At 41.0% G+C, this 24,987-nt stretch overlaps 1 pseudogene; it reads left to right on the forward strand.

Moving 5' to 3' along the window:
* Positions 1 to 644: 644 nt before the first annotated feature.
* Positions 645 to 1,715, forward strand: LOC119537371 (annotated as a pseudogene).
* The last annotated feature ends 23,272 nt before the right edge of the window (positions 1,716 to 24,987 follow it).

Raw genomic sequence — 24,987 nt, forward strand, 5'->3', positions numbered from 1 at the left:
CAAAAGGCTAAGGAGACAAAGTATTACAGGAACAGCAAGAAATAAACTGCACAGTTTGTCCTGGTAATTATTCAGTCAACTCTCCAAGGCCCAATGTCACACACTTGAGGGTTTGGGTAGCTGAACTCCTTACTCCCTCTGGGTAAGGGTTGGGAGGGGCTGCTGTGTTCTTAGCTAACATAATAGCACCAATCTCTAGGCAAGGCTCCCCAGAAGACAGATGCACCTCCCTGATGATACCAGGCAATAAGGACTTGCCTACCCACATCTACAACATGGCGGAGTATACTAGGAAGGCAAGGGATTCAAAATTCTGGAATATATGCAAAAATGTATATTCCAGCAGAAGATTTGCAATTCTTCCTGTATAGCCATTATTTAGGGGATGCATTTCTCCAAATAATCCTTACTGTCCTCTATGTGCCTCACAAACATTGCTGATCTCACAGGGAAAGATTCATTCTGAAGGAATACAGGGCAAGAACATGCTATGATAGGACAAAGCAGTGAATGAATGCTGTATCTTCCTCTCACTTATGGGAAAAGACCCAGAGTGGCCCATGGATAATAATATTTCAGGAAAGGTAAATAAATGGCTATCTCTTACATCTGTTAATGTCAGTTTTGTTGCAAGGGGGATAGCTAACCACTCTCTGTGTGAGAAGATGGCCATGGAGACAGAGAACTCCAACCAGACTGTGGTGAGCCACTTCTTCCTGGAGGGTCTGATGTACACAGCTGAGCATCCAAGCGTCTTTTTCCTCCTTTTCCTCCTCATCTATAGCATCACCGTGGGGAATCTCCTCATTCTCATAACTGTGGGCTGTGACCCTCACCTCTGCTCCCCCATGTACCACTTCCTGGGGCACCTGTCCTTCCTGGATGCATGTCTGTCCACAGTGACAGTGCCCAAAGTCATGGCAGGTCTCTTGACTCCAGACGGGAAGGTGATCTCCTTTGAGGGCTGTGCCATCCAGCTTTACTGCTTCCACTTCCTGGCCAGTGCTGAGTGCTTCCTGTACACAGTCATGGCCTATGACCGCTACCTGGCTATCTGTCAACCCCTGCAGTACCCTGTGGCCATGACCAGGAGGATGTGTGCAGGGCTGGCTGGGATCACTTGGGCCATGGGTGCTGGACACTCTGCAATCCATACCTCCCTCACCTTCCACCTGCTCTACTGTGGGCCTCGCCATGTTGCCTACTTCTGTGACATCCCCCCTGTGCTGAAGCTGGCCTGTGCGGACACCACCATCAATGAGCTCGTCATGCTTGCCAACATTGGCATTGTGGCACGGGCTGCCTGATCTTCATCATCACATCCTACGTCTTCATCGTGGCAGCTGTGTTGGGATCCGCAGCCGAGGGCCGGCAGCGTGCCTTCTCCACTTGCACTGCCCACCTCACGGTGGTTCTTCTGTACTACATGCCACCTGTCTGCATCTACCTGCAACCTCGCTCCAGTGGGGCAGGAGCTGGGGCCCCTGCTGTCTTCTACACAGTGGTCACGCCAATGCTCAACCCTTTCATTTACACTCTGCGGAACAAGGAGGTGAAGCAGGCTCTGCAGAGGCTTCTGTGCCAAGGCCCGAGAGTCTACAGCAGGCAGCCCCCCTGACCGGCAGTGTGAGGCTCTTAATTTGTCCTCCAGGAAAACAAAGAGCCATTATCATATAGAGGGGGAAAATCTTTCAAGTAGGAGTCAGTATAACTGAGTTTCAGCACAGCCACTAACTTCTTTTGCTTCCTCTAGCTAAGTGAACTGCCTCAATGTCTCATTCACAAGCTCTGCATCTGTAAAATGAAAGGACTGTATTAGATGACATCTGGAGGTATGTAAAATGCTGTTTATATCCTGATTTGTTTTATTAAATTTTTATTCTTATGAAATGATTTTATTAAATCTATAATTCATGTAAAAGAATACAGATAACATAAATAGAAACAATAAAATCAACCTTCATATACCCACCACCCAGTTCAAGGAAAGAAACTACACTTTCAGGATGATAAAATACAACTTTGAAGAGAAAGGTGACTTGCCCAACTTCACTTAGAAAGTGTCAGAGTTAAGGCTACAACTCATTAGCCTGCTATTTTATTAAATTTGAGTATATAGAGAACACTGCCATCAAGGGGACAACTTAACTATATGTTACAGAAGTTCACATTTTTTAAACAGCAGCCTGAAATCATTAATCACTTGAATATTCATTATTTGAATGCTGTTGCTACTGGGGAAGTTCTTCATTCTATGAAGATATTTGTTCCCTTGATTACATGCATCATAATCTCCTTTGCATACCACATATTCAGGAGTACTGGTGAACTGCCTCAGAAGTTCCATGCCATATATTGACCATAGTAAGAATGCTTAGTCCTGTAAGCATGTACTACCTTATAAATTATCCTGTTGTAATAATGGTTTTGTTTCTTATCCATTTGACAGATATTCTTAAGTAAAATAGTATTTTCCTATGCAGGCTGGGAAAATGATAGTCTTATGAAGTTGCCCTCCTTTGATCAAGGAATTTTTCATTTTAATTACTACTAATTAATTTCTATAGCCCTTTCCTTTAAATTTCAAGTAAATCTGTACTAGATAAATGCACCAAATCTCCTAAATCTCAAAACCAAACTCAAAGACAGCATTATCCAAAAGGAGCAAACAACTGAGATTAGCACTTTCTCCTTCCCCTACTGAATACAAAACACATTTTCCTACTTGGTAACTCTATTGTGAAAAATTCTTGTGTTCTGTTTTATTTCCAGATTCTGAATACTGGATTGAACAAATATTATTTATTTAACCTTATTTGAACACATAAGAAGTATAAGGGGTCTGCTCTTAAAGTTCTTAAAATCTAGTTATGTACATGAAACATTTAATAACAATATACGGTGGGAAACAATAGGTGCAGGCCTAACTGGAAAGCCCCACTCACTGGGCTTGTCTTTAGTTGACCTGACTCAGAACTGCATTTTCCCCTGGTTTTATTCAAATTCTTTTAGTATTGCAGCTGTCAGACCTGGTGGTAACTGTTGGGACAAATAAGCTAACCAAAAAAACTTAAAAGGGAAAGTTTGGATTATGAGATGCCTGTAGGGGACTTTGAAAAGCTCTGATATATTCCTGGGAATCTAGAAGGCCAAATGCATCCCAAGAAAGGTCTTTCTAATTTCTCAGGAAAAATAAACTCCTAATTTCTCACTCTGGCTGTTTTTCAGGCTGTGTTCAAACAGGAAGTGAAGGCTAAGGCAGAGTTGTAAAACTGTCATATGCCCCAACAAACACAGAGCAATTTGACAAGGGCTTGGAGCTTCTTTGTTCAGGGTATTATAAGGAAAACTCTGTCCAGTCATTGACTTTTACAATGGTCTTAGTCAAAGTATCTTTTATGACCTTCCAAATAGTCCTTGTTTTGTTCTAGCACAACATATTTCCCCCGTTTAAATATGAAAGTTTTGCCCCATCAATATTTGTTTGTACTTCTTATCAAGTGTATGTTTGTGGTAGGGATCACTCTGAAAGAAATCATCTATCTGCTTTTTAACATCAGATTTTAAGTTTGCATTTCCTAGAATTTTATATAAATGGAATAGTATAGTATGTGCTCTTCTCCCTTTTAATACTTTCTTAAGCATAACCATGAGATTCATTTATGGTGACTGTGCATCAATAGTTTATTCTTTTTAATTGTGCACTAGTATTCCATTGTATAGATATACCCCACCTTATTTATTCATTCACCTTTGACAGACATGTTGATGTTTCAAGTGTTTGGCTTGAAATTGCTTGAAAAGTTTACAAATAAAGCTGCTAATAACATCTACATGCAAGAATATATGTGGCCATGTGTTGTCATTTTTCATGAAATGAAATACATAGAAGTGAATGGCTTGATCATTAGTAGGAATATGTTTAGCAATTTAAGAACTTACCAAAAATATTTTCCAAAGTGTTTTACCCATTGTACATTCACATCAGTTCTCAGTACTGTATGAGAGTTTCAATTGTTCCACATCCTTTTTAAATCTTGGTATGGTCAACTTTTAAATTTAGACATTCTAATAACTGCATAGTGACATTTCATTGAGGTTTTAATTCGGCATTTCTCTAATGGATAATGATGTCAAATATATTGCTGTATGATTATTTGTCATCTATATATATTCAGTGGAGAAGTGTCTCTTCAGATCTTTTGCCAATTTCATAATTGAGTGATGTATTAGTTAGGGTTCTCCTTGGAAACAGAATCAATGAGAGATGTCTCTGATTATCAAATTGTAAAAGGTGACTCACGCAACTGCGGGAGCGCACAAGTCCAAATTCTGCAGAGCCGTCAACAAGCTGTCAACTCCAAGGAAGACGTCCGACGAACTCCTCAGGAAATGAACCGGCACTTCGATGAGCTCCCCAGGAAATACTTCACTGAGCACCCGAAGAAAGAAGTGAAGGTTCTCTAACCATCTGGCTTATAAGCCTCCAACTGATCACCCAGACCAAATCCAGGCAATTGCATTCTCTCATTGTGGAAGGCATGCTCCTTGATGAGTCATCAGTCAGCTGCAGTCAATTGACTGATGATCCGACAAACCAGCCCGTTGGATTATTAACCAGCCTCAAATATCCTCACAGCAATCGTCAGGCCAGAGCCCACTTGACCAGACAGCTAGGCCGCCTAGCCAAGTTGACACATGAACCCAACCATAACAGTCCACCCCTTGTCAACTTGGCAGTTGTACACACCACTAAAACCATACCTTCAAAATCAATGTTACAGCTTATGCCATATGATAAGGGGATGAGACAGAGAAGAAAGCAAAAATATTTTCTTTACAGACAAATACAAACATAATCATAACAAAACGTGGAGGAAATATTCATGTCATCAGTCCACGTTTCTGTAACTGTCACGTGGCCGTAGTTCATATTTATCATGACCTTCTTCCACTACCCATTCCATGTTCCCTTACTCTCAACAAGCACTTCAGCTGGCCTTGGTCCTTTGCGTGGTGGGGTGACCCAAACTTTTCATTCCTGAAGTTTCTTGGCCATTGGTAGTCCTGCCTGGATTGAGTTGTTGCAGTTTTCCATTGACTTGAATCACGGGGCATGGTAGCACTAAGAGACACCCTAGGGGATCTCCTGTATTCCAGGAAAACTCTTCTTTACTTCCATTGTGTAGCTGCAGTGCTATTTCACCTTGATAGTCAGGATCAATCACCCCAGCCAGTACAGTAATCCCCTTACTTGCCTGTTGATTCAGAGGCATAAGAAGCCCAAAGTGGCCAGGTGGCGGCCTTAACTTCCAGTTCAATGGGATTATTGTTGTGTTTCCTGGTGGAAGCACTCCTCCTTTTGGAACCAAGACCTGTAGACCAGCAGAGCTTAAACTTGCAGGGACAGGAAGCAAAAATTTCCCCAGTGGATCACTAGGAGTGATAGTGAGTGGTGCCTACTCCTGTTTCCACCCCTGATTCCTGGCTATGGGAGAAAGAGCACCATAGAGTGGACGCTGATTCAGAGCATACACAGCCTCTTGGAGAACCACCGCCCCAACCCTGCAAGGTATTGCCACCTAGTTGGCACCGTAATTGAGTCTTCAATAGGCCACTCCACCCATTCTATCAACCCCAGCTGCTTCTGGATGATGGGGAACATGGGAAGACCACAGAATTCCATGAGCATGTGCCCATCCCCTCATTTCATTTGCTGTGAAGTGGGTTCCTTGGTCTGAAAGCAATGCTGTGTGGAATACCATGATGGTGGATGAGGCATTCTGTAAGTCCACGTATCGTAGTTTTGGCAGAAGCATGTTGTGCGGGAAGGCAAACCCATATCTGGAGTATGTGTCTATTCCAGTAAGAACAAATCGCTGCCCTTTCCATGATGGAAGTGGTCCGATGTAATCAACCTGCCACCAGGTAGCAGGCTGATCACCCCGAGGAATGGTGCCATATCGGGGGACTGAGTGTGGGTCTCTTGCTGCTGGCAAACTGGACACTCAGCAGTGGCTGTGCCCAGGTCAGCCTTGGTGAGTGGAAGTCCATGTTGCTGAGCCCATGGATAAACCTCCATCCCTACCACCATGACCACTTTGTTCATGAGCCCATTGGGCAATGACAGGAGTTGCTGGGGAAAGAGGCTGATTGGTATCCACCAAACGGGTCATTTTATCCACTTGGTTATTTAAACCTTCTTCTGCTGAATTCCACCCTCTGGTGAGCATTCACTTGGGACACAAATATCTTATGTTGTTAGCCCACTCGGAAAGTCTATCCACATACCCCTTCCCCAGACTTCTTTGTCACCAATCTTCCAATCATGTTCCTTCCAAGTCCCTAACCATCCAGCCATACCATTAGCAACAGCCCAGGAATCAGTATACAGACTCACCTCTGACCAGTTCTCCTTCCAAGCAAAGTGAACAACCAGGTGCACTGCTCGAAGTTCTGCCCACTGGGAGGATTTCCCCTAACCACTGTCCCTTCAGGGATATCCCAGAAAGGGCTGCAGTGCTGCAGCTGTCCACTTTTGGGTAGTGCCTGCATATCGTGCAGAGAACCATGTGTAAACCAAGCCCGAGTCCTTTTCTTCCTCAGTTAATTGACTGTAAGGAACTCCCCAAGATGCCCATAGCTGTGGGCTGGGAAAGAGAAGGTAAGATGGAAGGAGTGGGGGCCATGGGCATTTGGGCCACTTTCCTCATGTAACTTAATTGTACCTTCAGGACCTGCTCGAGCTCTATCTCGTATATACCATTTCCATTTTACGATGGAGTGTTGCTGTGCACGCCCCAACTTTATGGCTTGGTGGGTCAGATAACACCCAGCTCATGATAGGTAACTCAGGTCTCATGGTAACTTGGTGGCCCATGGTTAAGCGTTCTGTCTCTACTAAGGCCCAGTAGCAGGCCAACAGTTGTTTCTCAAATGGAGAGTAGTTATCTGCAGAGGATGGTAAAACTACTCCAAAATCCTAAGGGCCTGCATTGTGATTCTCTTATAGAAGCCTGCCAAGGGCTCCAAAGAGCATCTCTATTTGCCACTGACACTTCCAGCACCATTGGTTCAGCTGGATCATATGGTCCAAGTGGCAGAGCGCTTGCACAGCAGCCTGGACCTCTTGCAGAGCCTCATCTTGCTCCAGTCCCCACTCAAAACTAGAAGCTTTTCTAGTCACTCGGTAAATGGGCCAGAGTAGCACACCTAAATAGGAATATGTTGTCTCCAAAATCCAAGAGGCCAACTAAGCGTTGTGCCTTTTTTTTTTTTTTTTTTTTTTAATCATCATTTTATTGAGATATATTCACATACCACGCAGTCATACAAAACAAATTGTACTTTCGATTGTTTACAGTACCATTACATAGTTGTACATTCATCACCTAAATCAATCCCTGACACCTTCATTAGCACACACACAAAAATAACAAGAATAATAATTAGAGTGAAAAAGAGCAATTGAAGTAAAAAAGAACACTGGGTACCTTTGTCTGTTTGTTTGCTTCCCCTACTTTTCTACACATCCATCCATAAACTAGACAAAGTGGAGTTTGGTCCTTATGGCATTCCCAATCCCACTGTCACCCCTCATAAGCTACATTTTTATACAACTGTCTTCGAGATTCATGGGTTCTGGGTTGTAGTTTAATAGTTTCAGGTATCCACCACCAGCTACCCCAATTCTTTAGAACCTAAAAAGGTTGTCTAAAGTGTGCGTAAGAGTGCCCACCAGAGTGATCTCTCGGCTCGTTTTGGAATCTCTCTGCCACTGAAGCTTATTTCATTTCCTTTCACATCCCCCTTTTGGTCAAGAAGATGTTCTCCAGTCCCACGAAGCCAGGTCTACATTCCTCCCTGGGAGTCATATTCCACGTTGCCAGGGAGATTCACTTCCCTGGGTGTCTGATCCCACGTAGGGGGGAGGGCAGTGATTTCACCTTTCAAGTTGGCTTAGCCAGAGAGAGAGGGCCACATCTGAGCAACAAAGAGGCATTCAGGAGGAGACTCTTAGGCACAAATACAGGGAGGCCTAGCCTCTCCTTTGCAGCAACCGTCTTCCCAAGGGTAAAACTTATGGTAGAGGGCTCAACCCATCAAACCACCAGTCCCCTATGTCTGTGGTCATGTTAGCAACCATGGAGGTGGGGTAGGCGAATACCCCTGCATTCTCCACAGGCTCCTCAAGGGGGCACTACATCTTTTTTTTTTTTTTTTTCCCTTGTTTGTCTTTTTTCTTTTTTTTTTTTTTTTTTTTTTTTAATTTACCATATTTTTTAAAATCACCTGTATGAAAAAAAAAGTTAAAAAGAAAAAAAAAATAAAATAAAAGAGCATTTCAAAGAGACCATAGCAAGGGAGTAAGAAAAAGACAACTAACCTAAGATAACTGCTTAACTTCCAACATGTTCCTACTTTACCCCAAGAAAGTTACATAATATAGCAACATTTCAGTGAACTTGTTCCTACTACAACCATCAGAAATTAACAGACCATAGTCATTTCTGGGCATCCCCAGAACGTTAAATAGCTTATCTGTTCTTCCTTGATTATTGTTCCCCCTTCCTTAATTGCTCTCTACTGCTAGTTCCCCTACATTCTACATTATAAACCATTTGTTTTACATTTTTCAAAGTTCACATTAGTGGTAGCATATAATATTTCTCTTTTTGTGCCTGGCTTATTTCGCTCAGCATTATGTCTTCAAGGTTCATCCATGTTGTCATATGTTTCACCAGATCGTTCCTTCTTACTGCCGCGTAGTATTCCATCGTGTGTATATACCACATTTTATTTATCCACTCATCTGTTGAAGGACATTTGGGTTGTTTCCATCTCTTGGCAATTGTGAATAATGCTGCTATGAACATTGGCGTGCAGATATCTGTTCGTGTCACTGCTTTCCGATCTTCCGGGTATATACCGAGGAAGTGCAATCGCTGGATCGAATGGTAGCTCTATATCTAGTTTTCTAAGGAACTGCCAGACTGACTTCCAGAGTGGCTGAACCATTATACAGTCCCACCAACAATGAATAAGAGTTCCAATTTCTCCACATCCCCTCCAGCATTTGTAGTTTCCTGTTTGTTTAATGGCAGCCATTCTAACCGGTGTTAGATGGTATCTCATTGTGGTCTTAATTTGCATCTCTCTAATAGCTAGTGAAGCTGAACATTTTTTCATGTGTTTCTTGGCCATTTGTATTTCCTCTTCAGAGAACTGTCTTTTCATATCTTTTGCCCATTTTATAATTGGGCTGTCTGTACTATTGTCATTGAGTTGTAGGATTTCTTTGTATATGCAAGATATCAGTCTTTTGTCAGATACATGGTTTCCAAAAATTTTTTCCCATTGAGTTGGCTGCCTCTTTACCTTTTTGAGAAATTCCTTTGAGGTGCAGAAACTTCTAAGCTTGAGGAGTTCCCATTTATCTATTTTCTCTTTTGTTGCTTGTGCTTTGGGTGTAAAGTCTAGGAAGTGGCCTCCTAATACAAGGTCTTGAAGATGTTTTCCTACATTATCTTCTAGGAGTTTTATGGTACTTTCTTTTATATTGAGATCTTTGGTCCATTTTGAGTTAATTTTTGTGTAGGGGGTGAGGTAGGGGTCCTCTTTCATTCTTTTGGATATGGATATCCAACTCTCCCAGCCCCATTTGTTGAAAAGACCATTATGGCTCAGTTCGGTGACTTTGGGGGCCTTATCAAAGATCAGTCGGCCATAGATCTGAGGGTCTATCTCTGAATTCTCAATTCGATTCCATTGATCTATATGTCTATCTTTGTGCCAGTACCATGCTGTCTTGGCAACTGTGGCTTTATAATAAGCTTCAAAGTCAGGGAGTGTAAGTCCTCCCACTTCGTTTTTCTTTTTTAGAGTGTCTTTAGCAATTCGAGGCATCTTCCCTTTCCAAATAAATTTGATAACTAGCTTTTCCAAGTCTGCAAAGTAGGTTGTTGGAATTTTGATTGGGATTGCATTGAATCTGTAGATGAGTTTGGGTAGAATTGACATCTTAATGACATTTAGCCTTCCTATCCATGAACATGGAATATTTTTCCATCTTTTAAGGTCCCCTTCTATTTCTTTTAGTAGAGTTATGTAGTTTTCTTTGTATAGGTCTTTTACATCTTTGGTTAAGTTGATTCCTAGGTACTTGATTTTTTTAGTTGCTATTGAAAATGGTATCTTTTTCTTGAGTGTCTCTTCAGTTTGTTCATTTCTAGCATATAGAAACATTACTGACTTATGTGCATTAATCTTGTATCCCGCTACTTTGCTAAATTTGTTTATTAGCTCTAGTAGGTGTATCGTTGATTTCTCAGGGTTTTCTAGATATAAGATCATATCATCTGCAAACAATGACAGTTTTACTTCTTCTTTTCCAATTTGGATGCCTTTTATTTCTTTGTCTTGCCGGATTGCCCTGGCTAGCACTTCCAGCACAATGTTGAATAACAGTGGTGACAGCGGGCATCCTTGTCTTGTTCCTGATCTTAGAGGGAAGGCTTTCAGTCTCTCACCATTGAGTACTATGCTGGCTGTGGGTTTTTCATATATGCTCTTTATCATGTTGAGGAAGTTTCCTTCAATTCCTACCTTTTGAAGTGTTTTTATCAAAAAGGGATGTTGGATTTTGTCAAATGCTTTTTCAGCATCTATTGAGATGATCAATTGATTTTTCCCTTTCGAGTTTTTAATGTGTTGTAATACATTGATTGTTTTTCTGATGTTGAACCATCCTTGCATGCCTGGAATGAACCCCACTTGGTCATGGTGTATGATTTTTTTAATGTGTCTTTGGATTCGATTTGCAAGTATTTTGTTGAGGATTTTTGCATCTATATTCATTAGGGAGATTGGCCGGTAGTTTTCCTTTTTTGTAGCATCTTTGCCTGGTTTTGGTATTAGATTGATGTTAGCTTCATAAAATGAGTTAGGTAGTGTTCCATTTTTTTCAATGTTTTGAAAGAGTTTGAGTAAGATTGGTGTCAGTTCTTTCTGGAAAGTTTGGTAGAATTCCCCTGTGAAGCCATCTGGCCCTGGGCATTTATTTGTGGGAAGATTTTTGATGACTGATTGGATCTCTTTGCTTGTGATGGGTTGGTTGAGGTCTTCTATTTCTTCTCTGGTCAGTCTAGGTTGTTCATATGTTTCCAGGAAATTGTCCATTTCTTCTACATTATCCAGTTTGTTGCCATACAGTTGTTCATAATATCCTCTTATAATTTTTTTAATTTCTTCAGGATCTGCAGTTATGTCACCTTTTTCATTCATTATTTTGTTTATATGGGTCTTCTCTCTTTTTGATTTTGTCAGTCTAGCTAGGGGCTTGTCAATCTTGTTGATCTTCTCAAAGAACCAACTTTTGGTGATATTTATCCTTTCTATTGTTTTTTTGTTCTCTATGTCATTTATTTCTGCTTTAATCCTTGTTATTTCTTTTCTTCTACTTGGTTTAGGATTGGTTTGCTGTTCATTTTCTAGCTTCTTCAGTTGATCCATTAGTTCTTTGATTTTGGCTCTTTCTTCCTTTTTAATATATGCGTTTAGTGCTATAAATTTCCCCCTTAGCACTGCTTTTGCTGCATCCCATAGGTTTTGGTATGTTGTGTTCTCATTTTCATTCGTCTCTATATATTTAGCAATTTCTCTTGCTATTTCTTCTTTAACCCACTGATTGTTTAGGAGTGTGTTGTTTAACCTCCAGGTATTTGTGAATTTTCTAAGTCTCTGATGGTTATTGACTTCTAATTGTATTCCATTGTGGTCAGAGAATGTGCTTTGAATAATTTCAATCTTTTTAAATTTATTGAGGCTTGTTTTATGTCCCAGCATATGATCTATTCTGGAGAAAGTTCCGTGAGCACTAGAAAAGTATGTGTATCCTGGTGATTTGGGATGTAATGTCCTGTAGATGTCTGTTAAATCTAATTCATTTATCAGATTGTTTAGGTTTTCAATTTCCTTATTGGTCTTCTGTCTGGTTGATCTATCTATAGGAGAGAGTGATGTGTTGAAGTCTCCCACAATTATTGTGGAAACATCAATTGCTTCCTTTAGTTTTGCCAATGTTTCTCTCATGTATTTTGTGGCACCTTGATTGGGTGCATAGACATTTACGATTGTTATTTCTTCTTGCTGAATTGCCCCTTTTATTAGTATGTAGTGGCCTTCTTTGTCTCTCAAAACATCCCTGCATTTGAAGTCTATTTTATCTGAGATTAATATTGCTACACCTGCTTTCTTTTGGCTGTAGCTTGCATGAAATATTTTTTTCCATCCTTTCACTTTCAATTTCTTTGTGTCCCTGTGTCTAAGATGAGTCTCTTGTATGCAACATATTGATGGTTCATTTTTTTTGATCCATTCTGCGAATCTATATCTTTTAATTGGGGAGTTTAATCCATTTACATTCAACGTTAAAACCGTGAAGGCATTTCTTGAATCGGCCATCTTATCCTTTGGATTATGTTTGCCATATTTTTCCCTCTCTCTATTAATATCCTTTATTGTACCCATACCGAATCTCTTTAGTACTGAACCTTTCTCCAAGTCTCTCTGTCCTGTCTTTGTTTCTCTGTCTGTAGGGCTCCCTTTAGTATCTCCAGTAGGGCAGGTCTCTTGTTAGCAAATTCTCTCAGCATTTCTTTGTCTGTGAAAAATTTAAGCTCTCCCTCAAATTTGAAGGAGAGCTTTGCTGGATAAAGTATTCTTGGCTGGAAATTCCTCTCTCTCAGAATTTTAAATATATCGTGCCACTGCCTTCTCGCCTCCATGGTGGCTGCTGAGTAGTCACTACTTAGTCTTATGCTGTTTCCTTTGTATGTGGTGAATTGCTTTTCTCTTGCTGCTTTCAGAACTTGCTCCTTCTCTTCTATGTTTGACAGTGTGATCAGTATATGTCTCGGAGTGGGTTTTTTTGGATTTATTCTATTTGGAGTTCGCTGAGCATTTATGATTTGTGTATTTATGTTGTTTAGAAGATTTGGGAAGTTTTCCCCAACAATTTCTTTGAATACTCTTCCTAGACCTTTACCCTTTTCTTCCCCTTCTGGGACACCAATGAGTCTTATATTCGGACGTTTCATATTATCTATCATATCCCTGAGGTCCATTTCGAGTTTTTCAATTTTTTTCCCCATTCTTTCTTTTATGCTTTCATTTTCCATTCTGTCATCTTCCAGGTCACTGATTCGTTGTTCAACTTCCTCTAGTCTTGTACTATGAGTGTCCAGAATCTTTTTAATTTGGTCAACAGTTTCTTTAATTTCCATAAGATCATCCATTTTTTTATTTAGTCTTGCAATGTCTTCTTTATGCTCTTCTAGGGTCTTCTTGATTTCCTTCATATCCCGTACTAGGGTCTCATTGTTCATCTTTAGTTCTTTGAGTAGCTGCTCTAGGTGTGTCTCTTCTGGTCTTTTGATTTGGGTGCTTGGGCTTGGGTTATCCATATCGTCTGGTTTTTTCATATGCTTTATAATTTTCTGTTGTTTTTGGCCTCGTGGCATTTGCTGACCTTGATAGGGTTCTTTTAGGGTTTGTAGACCAGTTGAAGTCCTTATCTCTAATTTATCAGATCTACAGCTTCGTGGAGTACACTTTCTCTAACTAACCAGCAGGTGGCGTCCACGAGCCACCTGTTCTCCACAAGCCAGATCTCCCCTGCTTAGCCTTTTTGGTGAGTGGGGGAGTGAGTCTTGTGGGGCCCAATTGGTGTCCCAAGCTTGCGTGTGTAGTTGGTGTTGCCTGCCCTGTATGTGGGGCGTGTTTCTGGGCAGTCGGGGAGGGGGGGTGGCCCTAACAATCAAATCTCCCTGATGATCCTAGAGTTTTAAAGCTACTGCAATAGTCTAATCCTTCAGTTCAGTCCTGCCACAGTTTGTCTCTGCCACTGACCCACAAGTCTTTGGTATTGGCGTATGGCTCCTGAGACTTGCAAGTGGGCCCCTCTTCCAGGCTGTGCACCCCGGGTCCTCTGTTGAGGGATGACTGTGCTATGTCACAGGTGAGTGCCGTCCCCCCAGGGCAGTTCTGGGCTGCTGGGCTGTGTTGGGAGGCTCCCAGTCTGCTCAAATGATGGCTGAATGGGGCTCTGTTAATTCACACTGCTCCCCCTTCCCAGCTCTGGGACATTCAGCTGAGGTTGCAGGGAAGGCTAATGTCCACGCCCAGTTTTGTGGTGTGTGCCTGTTATTTGAAGCACTTCCGTCACACTGGGTTGTCTGGGGCAGCTCTGGGCTATGGGGCTGGCGATGGGCAGGAGTGTTTCCTGTCCACCAGGATGGTGGCTGTGAGCGGACACCCCCCTTTTCTTGGGAAGTTGTGTTGTTTAGTGAATTTTCTCAGCCACTGGATTATTGCCTTTTGTCTCAGAGCTCTCTTAGTTCTGCTCTTGACTTGACGTGCCCAAATTTCAATTCTTTGAAGCTTTCTGTATTGAGCTTCTTAGAGTAATTGTTTTAGAAAAAGCAAAAAGGATTTAAAAAAAAAAAAAAAAAAAAAAAACGGCCCTCCTCAGAGATCTAATGGGTTATTGAAATGCTAATAGACAAAGCAACCAGGGCCATTAAGGAAAGGTGCCCATGGGCAGAGAGATCAGCCTTGCTTCGGGATTTGCATATGCGCCTCAAGGCCTGATCTCCGCCCTTCCCCTTTCTGTGTTCACCAGAACTCCAAAAATCCTCTGCTTTTACTTTGGAGCTTCTCGTGTTGTTTTTCTTCTATGCCCTGTCTCCTCTCTGCTGGGCTGGCTGCTCTCAGAGTCTCTGGTGTCTGGCCTCAGTCTATCTATGGTTGGAGTTTGAATCAGTAGAATGAGTTTCCGATAAGAGCAGCCACTGCAATTCTCCCTTCTCCTTCCTGGAGCTGACAGCCCCTCCTCCCCCGGGACTGAGCCTGGCAGGGAGGGGCGCGGGTCCCCTGGCCGCAAAAACTTACAGATTTCGCTGATCTCAGCAGTTCCACGTTTTCATGAGTGTTGTATGAAGTATGCCCAAAGACAGATTGCTCTGTGGTGTCCAGTCCACGCAGTTCCTGGCTTTTTACCTACTTTCCTGGAGGAGTAACTAAAACATACAGCTCACCAGTCTGCCATCTTGCCCCGCCTCCAGCAGTTCAATTTAAACCTCACATCTTTTTTAATTTCCCTGAGACTTTTCTGCCTCCAGTTTCTTCCTTTTCAGTGTATCTCACCCCAGGGAGCCAGATGACATCAATCCAGAAATGTGGGTCACTCCAGAGCAGTCCACTTTATGTTGGTCCAGCAAACAGAAACCAGAATGAGTGAGTGCACCACTTTCCAGCTGCATCTTTTCTTCCTCTGCCCACACCCCCCACTACCTGGGGCCCTTACACATGCAGCACCTCCCAAGGTGCTTGTGTCCTGCCCTGGATCTCTGCAGACTTGAGACTCAGTGCCTGGATATGCATGGGGTTCTACTATGCTCCTGAAAGTGGCTCTAAATTCTGTGACTGTGGTTGGAAGGAGGGATCCCAGCCTCTCTGTCTCTGAGGGACTCCAAGCTGCACAGGAACAAGTAAGGGGAAAGAGTGGGACCGGTATTCCAGGATGGCAATTTCCTACCTTGAATTTTGTTTCAATTCAGTTTTTCTATAGTCCTTGTCCTGTCTTTATTGCCCTCCAGAGTTTTAAGCAGGTGGGATTTGTCCTTTAATTACTGAATCTCTGGGAATGTTTTTTTCAGGGGATGTCTTATGTCACCTTCCAGGTCTCTTTTGTCTGAATGCTCCAAGAAATCTTAGGCATCTCAAACTTTTTAAGTAACCACCAGGCCTCATTAATTGTCAGTGGGTGCTTGCTTTGATGGTCATAACTGCAATAGATGGGTGTGTGTGTGTGTCTTTTTTTTTTTAGTGCTATAAATACTTGTCAGTAGGGGAGGGACTTGCAGTCTTTACTGACGCTAGCCCCTTTTAGTGACACTAGATGTATATATCTTACTCAGTTAACAAATAAGGGTAAATTTTGCTGGCAAAGGGGAAAAAATAAGAAGCACTCTACAAGAGAATTTAAGCTGCCAGTAAATGATCCTATCTAGGAGGAGGATGATCAGTTTCCAGAAAAGAATCTAGATGGTATCAAAGATAACACTGACATACCGCACAACATACTCTCACTGTGGGCAACATCACACAGAACAATTTAATGCTATAGAGTTATTTCTGAGCTAACTCCGTTAACCAATAGACACCCCAGTTCTCCCTAACCCATTCACATGGATTAACCAAACAAGTAGTCATGAAAAACAAAAACAAAGAAAGTAAGGAAAAAAGAGAAAGAAACCCATATTTTTCAAAAGATTGCAATTACACCAATCTCCCCTCAGACTGATATTACTTCTTTGTTCTAAAATGGAAGACCATCACATTGGGATGTTCTTCCTCAGGATGAATAAAAATATTTGGACTATGACTTATCAGCAACTGGGCCCCAGTTCAGGTTGCTTGAACTGCTCTTATGAGGAAAAGCTTTGGAGTCAAGTAGGACACCAAAGAACCATCTATATAAGGTGCTGTAGTTCATCAAAATCCCATCCTGATTAGGATTTGTATCAGTTAGAGTTCAGTGAAGGAAATAGAAAATGTTCGAGGAATTTTAAGCAAGAAAACTTACAGGGAATTAGGTGTTTACAAAATCACTTGAAGTGCTTAAGAAATGGATTCTAGACTGGGAGTCCAGGATTGATTCTTTACAGATGTGTACCCTACAGATGTGAACCCACCCAGGGAGAGTGGGGAGGGAAATATGATAAATTTTGAAAGTGTGCATCCACAGGACTCACTCCAGCAGTTAACTCTCTTGTGAAAGAGTTTTCCTAATTCCTGAAAATCAGAGCTAAGCTAGTTCCTCACTGACCCACTTTTCCCACATTATTAGTGGAGAGCTTTCATTGACCCCACCACTCTATCTTATTTAAGAGGAGAAGATTTGGCAATCTTAGAATGTTTGAAAAGTTTTTTCTAGGTAGATAATTCTGATCAATGCAAAATTAGCTATTGTATATTCTAAACCATAATATTCTTAACATGTGAACCTCTAAGAGTAGCATGGAATCGCTCCTCATTTTCAAAGTGAGAAAAACAAACATAACTTACTGTAAATAAATATCTCCAGGATAAAGGTTGACCTGACTTTACATTTCCCAATTGCAACTAAAGTTGGATAACCATTAATAGAACTTTTAAATACATCCTTTAGATTTTATTAAATTTATGTTAAGCCTGTGCTAGTCACAATTTACTTCATGCTCAATTTACCTTGTGTGCATAATCTTTCAGTAGAACTGCACCCAGGAAAGTGCAGGCCTATGAAAGTTCAGAGTGTGCATTCTGAACTTCTAATATTTTTGTTCAAATAAAATCAGGTTTTAACAAGTTTTAAGTTCACCATTGTTGGGGAGGTGGAATGGGGAGAGGATGTGAAAAATGAATAATTTTAGCTTTGTAGAATTTATGTAAATGAGAATTTTTATCTGTTCTACTTGATGAGGACCAATTTCAAATGCTTTTTCTAACCTCTACTGATTACTAGGGTGAAAACTATGCATAATAACACCCTTGAACATCCTGGAAAACCCATTTTATAGATGAGGAGACTCAAGCACAGAGAATTTAAGCAACTTATCCAAGTTCATTCAACTAGTATATGTCATAACTAGTATATGACCCAATGGCCAGTGCTTACTAGAAATAGAGTTTTGTTATTTAATTTAATAAATTTGTTATTTGATTTAATGAAATATTTCATTCTAGTCATTTCATTACATGGTCAAGAAATCCAAGGTCTTCCTGAGGCACTGAGTAGTTTAAGAGAATTTCCCAAAGTTTGCAGAAACTAGCAAAGTTTCCTCTACCCTTGAAATGAAGAAATAGCTCTATCCTTTGGTTGAAGAAATATAGTTGCCACTCCATAACATATTTCAAGAAACTCAACTCCTATAGCCTCATGGGATTAATTACATTGCTTATTTTTAGCAAACTTGGGTCAAGGTAGTTTTCTTTGGGGATTTCCGTTCAAAGAAAGTTAAAGTAAATTTTAATTGATTGGGTGTGGAAGGAAATAATCATACAAAGTTATAGGAACTTCTCTTTCAACACAGTGAAGGGATTTTGTTTGCTGCTCCTTGAAATGAAAAGACCTATTGATGCAAGAAGACTTCCATTTACTCTATTGACCCTCAACTGGGGTAGGACCTGTGAGTTCATGTCCCTCAAGCTGGCTGGGGTAGAAAGCCTAAGAAATGCAGGATTGGAACAGGTAAAACAGGCAACTTTATGAGCCTTGTATCACAGGGAAAAGTGTGTACCCAGACACTATTCTTACTCCTGACTTAGAACTTGACCTGCTGGAATTAAGCAGTTTTGTTTATATGTAATTTAAGACATATAAATTTGGAGTAATGAAAAATGTACATTTCCTTGTATATAGAAATAAGCTTTCTTTTTTACTGAGGGAATGTAAGAATGAAAGCACTTTATGTGTATCTTTGGTTATTGAGTTCTATTACACAGGGAGACCAACACTTAAGCCAAGAGAATACAGTATTGCAATAGTGGAAGCTCTGATTTACAAGTTCTGTGCCTCCAGAAAATGACTCATGCAACCTTTTCTTGAATGAGGGAGTAAAGTACCAAGCCTCCAGGTTTTAGAAAATTTTATCCTTGGTGTAATACTCACTGAAGTTCTATTCAAAGCTCAAGTTTTGCCTGTAGTGGAGTAACTTGTAACCTTTTACATTTGAGAGAGCAAAAGACAAAGTACCCTGTCCAAAACAGCAGCACAATTTGGGGGAAATTTTTTATTCCACAATTGCTGCTCTAGCCTTTTATATCTTAAAGTCTTTAAAATTTATATTCTTTCTATTAAAATGCAAATAGCTCAAACTATTCACATCTCTTTTTAAAATTAAAACATTAATAAGGTTATTTGAAAATAATTTAAAAGCAAGAATAGCACATAATAGTTAGATAGCTAAATTTTGGTAAAACTAGCAGACTTGGGGAGAAACCAAAGATAAATTTTAAATTTCTGCTGTCTCAAGAGACCAACTCAGTTTATGTTCCTTTCAGATTTAAACCATTCTTTCATCCAACAAATACAATGCTCTGGTCTTTGAATCTTTAAAGCATGATATACTTATACAGTAACCACAAGTATACTTCAAATAATAGTTTAATAATCAAGAATTATCTAATTCTTCTCACTCATTCTCCATCAAAAAATTCAAAGATTTTGGTATTTGATTACTTTACAAATCTAAAAGCCTTGCACTCCTTCTTTCTTGACCTGGAAAAATTCATCCTTAAATGCTCAACTAAATATTACTAGTCTTATGAAGTCTTCCATGCTGCATCCCTACCCCCAGAGAAAATGTGTACCTTCCTCTTTTCTGCCCCCTTAAGACTATAATTGTACTTTTATCATAGCCTTTATTGAGTTATAATGGAGTTTACCATTTGCTTATTTCTAGCCCCCACTGTGGGCAACTCAGCTACTTATTCAACTATGTATCTCCAGGACTTAGTAGAAAACCTGGCACACAGAAAGTGTTCAAGATTACATCTTCTCACTTTTTTGTGGTTAACTTAGCTAGCTCACCCTGGAAAGAATCATTTCTGCAGAAGTTTGGCCATATTGGAACATGAGACAGACAGCCATCATAGTGCTGTAGGATTTCAGAAGTCTGGATTTATTGCAGCTGTGGATCAGCTGAAAAGTTAGCTCTACCACCATATTAGAAAGCTGGTGATGTTTCAGTTTAGAAAACAAAACCTCCCATTTCTGTGCTCCTTGATATCCCACCTCCAATTTGCCTTCCTTCCACCTCAGCCCTTTCCCCTAATCACCATCAAACCTGCCCAGCATTCTTCCTTCCCCCCAAACCTAGGTAAATAAGAAAAGCCTAAAGAAATTGTTTAAGATCTATTATATTCCTCAGCCCCAACTCTAAATGATCTGATAGTAATGTTACAGGGTAAAGCCTAGAGATCAGCATTTTTAAGGAGCAGACCAGTTGATGCTGATGCAGGATTTGCTTTGGTGGGAAAACACACACACAACAACAACAAAAAAAAAACAGTATCCAAACCTGCACTGAGGAAATAGTTTACTAAACCTAGATTCACCCTTGACTAACATGATATAAAATTTATTCAAACTTTGAGATGCCAGGAGTCCATCTAAAGAGGGAGGAAGAGAAATGAGCCAAGCAATGGTGCTGCCAGAAGGACAAGAAGGAATTAGGTGAGGGAGGCATGAGGCGAGTGTGACTGAGGGGTCACAAGGCTTGGGGGGCTGAGTGCACACATTGACACAGATCAGTGCTGTTGGCCCAGGGGAAATCTACCGATGACCTGTGTGGGTGAAGGGACTGAGGAACGGGGTGATAACCACAGATTCACGATGAACCTGGGCAGAAACATGCCATCTTCCAGAAGGGAGACAGGAGGGGTTTGATGATTCCATCCAGATTTAGCCCAGTGTGTCTGAGGAAGCATAGACCAGAGTTTGATAAAATAGGGAGGTACTTGTGTGTGATCACAGCTCTATGATCAGGCAGGGTTAGAAATAAAGCATGATTATTATTTCATGCTTGTATATAAGTGGAATGATTCATGTTTTATGTGTCAGAGATCTGGCATATTCTGGTGACAGAACTTTAAAAAGACAGGAACAAACAAGCTTCTATGACCCACTGAGGGAGGGGCCAGACCTTCCTGGGATCTGGGAGTGACCACTGGAGCCGCAGCCTCCTGTCCTCCTGCCACTCAGAGCCCTCCACTGCCCTGGGTCAGGGGAGAAGAGCTGAAAGGCCCAATCCAATGAGCATCCTGTAGGGTTTACATTTTTTCCAGGAACAAGTCTTCAAACTACAACAATTAATTTCTATATGCAGAATTCCATCATCTGTTGACAGATGAAGTAAGGTGACAATTGGAAGCTGATAGCAAAGCAAATTTGTAGTCACACACTCTCTCTCTTATAAGACATCATGTCTTAGTGGTTAGAAGTGCAGGCTCTGAAGTCAGACTTTCTAAATTCTGACCCTTAACTCCACTTCTCATTAGTTAGATTACTCAATTTCTCTAACTCTAATTATCCCCTGTGGGATGAGGATAATAATAACTTCTACCTTGTAGAGTTGCTAAGCAGGTTTAATTATGAAATGAATGAAAGTACCTATTACATAATAAGTACTCAATAAATGTTAGCTGATAATATTATGAGGCTTTATTACATTGTGGCATTCAAAACTGATATCTGTTTTTAAAATTTCTTAGGAAGCTCAAGTTTTGTAGACATATTTCCTAGTGTCATAATCAGATATCAGGCTTAGACTTGCTTAAGTGTGCATCTTAGCTTTTTATAAAACCTGCTTGTTACAGTTGCTCAATTGTAAAGTAGAAATAGTGATAGCTACCTAATTGTGTACATTGTGTTTGTGTAGATTGAATGAAAATATATCTGTGTGTGTGTTTGTGTGTGTCCTCATAGTTCTAATTCCCTTCACTAGCTCTCACCTTCTCAAGCAGTATTTTGCAATGCAAAGTACATGAATCCAAGAAGCCATTTCTAATAATGACTCTAAAAATTTCTAACTGCATGACTTAGGCATATCTTCCTGGATATTATGAAGACCAATCTACAAGGTTTTTTTGAAGTTAAAATGACAAGAGTTTAAACATATATACATAGGATTGAGACATTATCGGGAATAATATGAGAGAAGGTCAACTGAAGAAGTTATTGGAGAATTCTAAGTGGCCAACAGGTTGACTTTTATTGGAATACCAGACAGAATTTATTTTACATTTTATAAAATATAATAAGAATAAATATAGTATATATTTTATAAAAGTAGATAGAAACTGATATTGTGTGATAGACCGCTAGGCTTTATAAATTACTTTTGATAATGATATTTGCCTGACATGCTGGAAAGAGCCACAGTTTGCATATTTTTCTTATCTGAAATGATTATATTGTCCTGAATTAGTACTATAGCATCCTTTTCTGGGTTTTATTAAGGTATTTCTTTGGTTTTAGAGATATATACTATAGGCTAGCGGAATGAAGCTTTATTATTGCTTAGCTGCTTAAATCTCAGGATTTACTCCTGCCAAAACTGACATAAACATGTTCTGAGCACCCCTTCTCCTTACCCCAGTTGATAATATCTGTTAAGGTGGCTTTAGACAGAACTGAGCAAGTATTTGCCCTCCACCCCCCCACCCCCCATCTTTAACACTGGGAGTCTGGAGTAATAATGATCTTGGATTATACTTTGAAAAAAGATCTCTACACTTTAATGTCCTGTCAGTTAAACAAAGCCACTTGATGGCAACTTGCATTCTTTTTGTCTTAGAATATTTTCTAACATTTTGTCTAACCCATAGGCAGGACCTATGGGTTACCATCTGAGTATTTGGTGCCAGATGTGAGAAAAGGATCCCAGAACCAAGATGCCTAGAAAAAACCCAATTCTTCAAATCCTATGGATGAATTTCACAAGATGCCCAAGTCTCCAAGGACAAGATGAACATATCTCCAAATCAAGGAAAAAGTTAAAGAGGCAAATTGATACATCCTATTGCCTGTGATAAAGTTTCCTCTCTCTCCCCATCTTATGCTATTGCAATGCTGGAGAACTGAAATTGAGAGAAGGCTAGTAAGGGATTTTGTGTAAGGTATAGAGATCTTGGCACAAACAAAGAAACACACCAAATACCTGACAACAGGATTGGAGCTTTGCACAGTCCATACCCCTGTGGCTTTCTGGCTGATTAAGGAAGAATCTCTAAAGATACGCGTTCGCCACCGCACACGTGCATGGGCCCATCTATCAGGAACATGGCCTCCTAACCAGCGGGGGAAAGGACATTAAAAATGCCCCAGAAATACTAGAGCTTTTAACAGCCCTTTGGCTTCCCAGAGCAGTAGCCAAAATCCACTGCAAAGGACATCAAACTTCAAATACACCCGAAGCAAAAGGAAATGCTTCCGCCGATCAGACGGCCAAAGAAGAGGCCCTAAAACCAGTGGGGCCCCTCCAAGTCTTGCCCCTCCTACCACCCCGGGCACTAAAAGCTGTTCCAACTTACTCAGACTCTGACATTTGTCTAGGTCAAGAACTCCAAGCTAGAGAAGATCCAGAGGAGTGGAAAGTCCTCCCCGACTCTAGAATCCTCTTACCAGAGGCACTGGGAAGGGACTTAATTTTAAAAATGCATCAGAGTACACACCTGGGAGGGACAAAATTAGCTGAATTGCTAAAAACTGACTTCTACATACCTAAGCTTTTTCAGGTAGCAAAAGAGGTAAGCAGAAGATGTCATGTCTGCACCCAAGTTAACCCAAGTCATGTAAGTACCCATGCTATCCCTGGTCACCGCCTAAGAGGTCAGCTCCCAGGAGAGCAATGGGAAATAGACTTTACAGAACTGCCTCCTGGACCAGGGGGATATAGGTACTTATTTGTGTTGGTAGACACCTTCTCAGGATGGGTTGAGGCCTACCCAACTCGGTCAGAGTCAGCTCAGGTAGTAGCTAAGAAATTATTGGCTGAAATTGTCCCTTGGTTTGGCCTACCAGTAGCAATGGGGTCTGACAATGGTCCGGCTTTTATAGCCCAAGTTACCCAAAACTTGGTAAAAGCATTAGGAATCAAATGGAAGCTACACTACATCTACAGACTGCAAAGCTCAGGACAGGTAGAAAGAATAAATCGGACGCTTAAGGAAACCCTCACCAAACTTAAATTGGAGACTGGCAGAAACTGGGTGAGCCTCCTTCCATTTGCCTTACTTAAAGCTAGGTGTACCCCTTATGTAAAAGGTATTACTCCATATGAAGCCATGTTTGGCAGGCCACCCCACGCCCACCGCCTGAGACCTGACACTGTGGAAGAAGAAACCCCTACTGCTGAACCTGGTGATTTAGTGTGGATCAGGGAAAGGAATCCCTCCTCCCTCAAGGTACACTGGGCTGGACCTTATCAGGTGATTCTAAGCACACCAACTGCCGTGAAAGTCACAAGTAAAAGATTTTGGATACATTGCTCACAAATTAAAAAGGCAGACTCCGACCAGAACGCAGAATGGTCTGTACAAAAAACATCATATCCCCTAAAACTTCAGCAGCAGCAACGTACACCATTATGCTGACTCTAGTAACAATACTAGCCACCAAGAACCCCCATCAAGCCACTAATTATACATGGCAGTTAACTCGCACCATTGATGGAACAGTGGTCGGCCAAATTAGTGCCACTGGCAGCCCTAAATTTGTTTTTGACCTATGTAAACTCTTCGGGAAAACCTGGAATCTACCAGAAGCTGTGAATACCTATTTGGGAGGGGGAAGGGTAGGGCTTAGGGGCTTCGGTTGTGGTAATTTAGACCTGGAATGAGGGCTACAGTATAGCCAACATTACATCTGTCCACAAAAAAGTGCCTCAATGTGTGGGGGAGAGGATGATTATTTCTGTTACAGTTGGGGCTGTGAAACCATAGCCCCATGGAAAAATGTAGACCGTTTATTAAAGGTTACGAGGGAGACAAGGCCAGAAGCTCCTATTAAAAACTGTGCAATTGGGAGCTGTAAACCTGTTACTTTTAAACCACAGCAGTATTGGGAAGATTCCCAGTGGTTGGGGGGAAAAACGTGGGGATTGCACCTATATGTATCAGGATATGACCCTGGAGTGTTATTCACTATTCAGAAAAGAAAAATTCCTAAACCCTTAAATCCAATAGGCCCCCTGGACCCCATCGACATCAAAATACCTGTAACAACTACTCCTTTCCCACTTACCTGTCCTTACTCCACCACAAAGAGCCGCCCCTTATCTCCAAAAGCAACTCCCCTTCCTCCACCTCCAAACTCCTGACAAGAATCTCTACTCAGTACACTTAAAGTCATGTTCAAATTCTTAAACCAAACTTCCCCCAACTTAA

Source organism: Choloepus didactylus, chromosome 6, assembly GCF_015220235.1.
Source record: "Choloepus didactylus isolate mChoDid1 chromosome 6, mChoDid1.pri, whole genome shotgun sequence".
Lineage (NCBI taxonomy): Eukaryota > Metazoa > Chordata > Mammalia > Pilosa > Megalonychidae > Choloepus > Choloepus didactylus.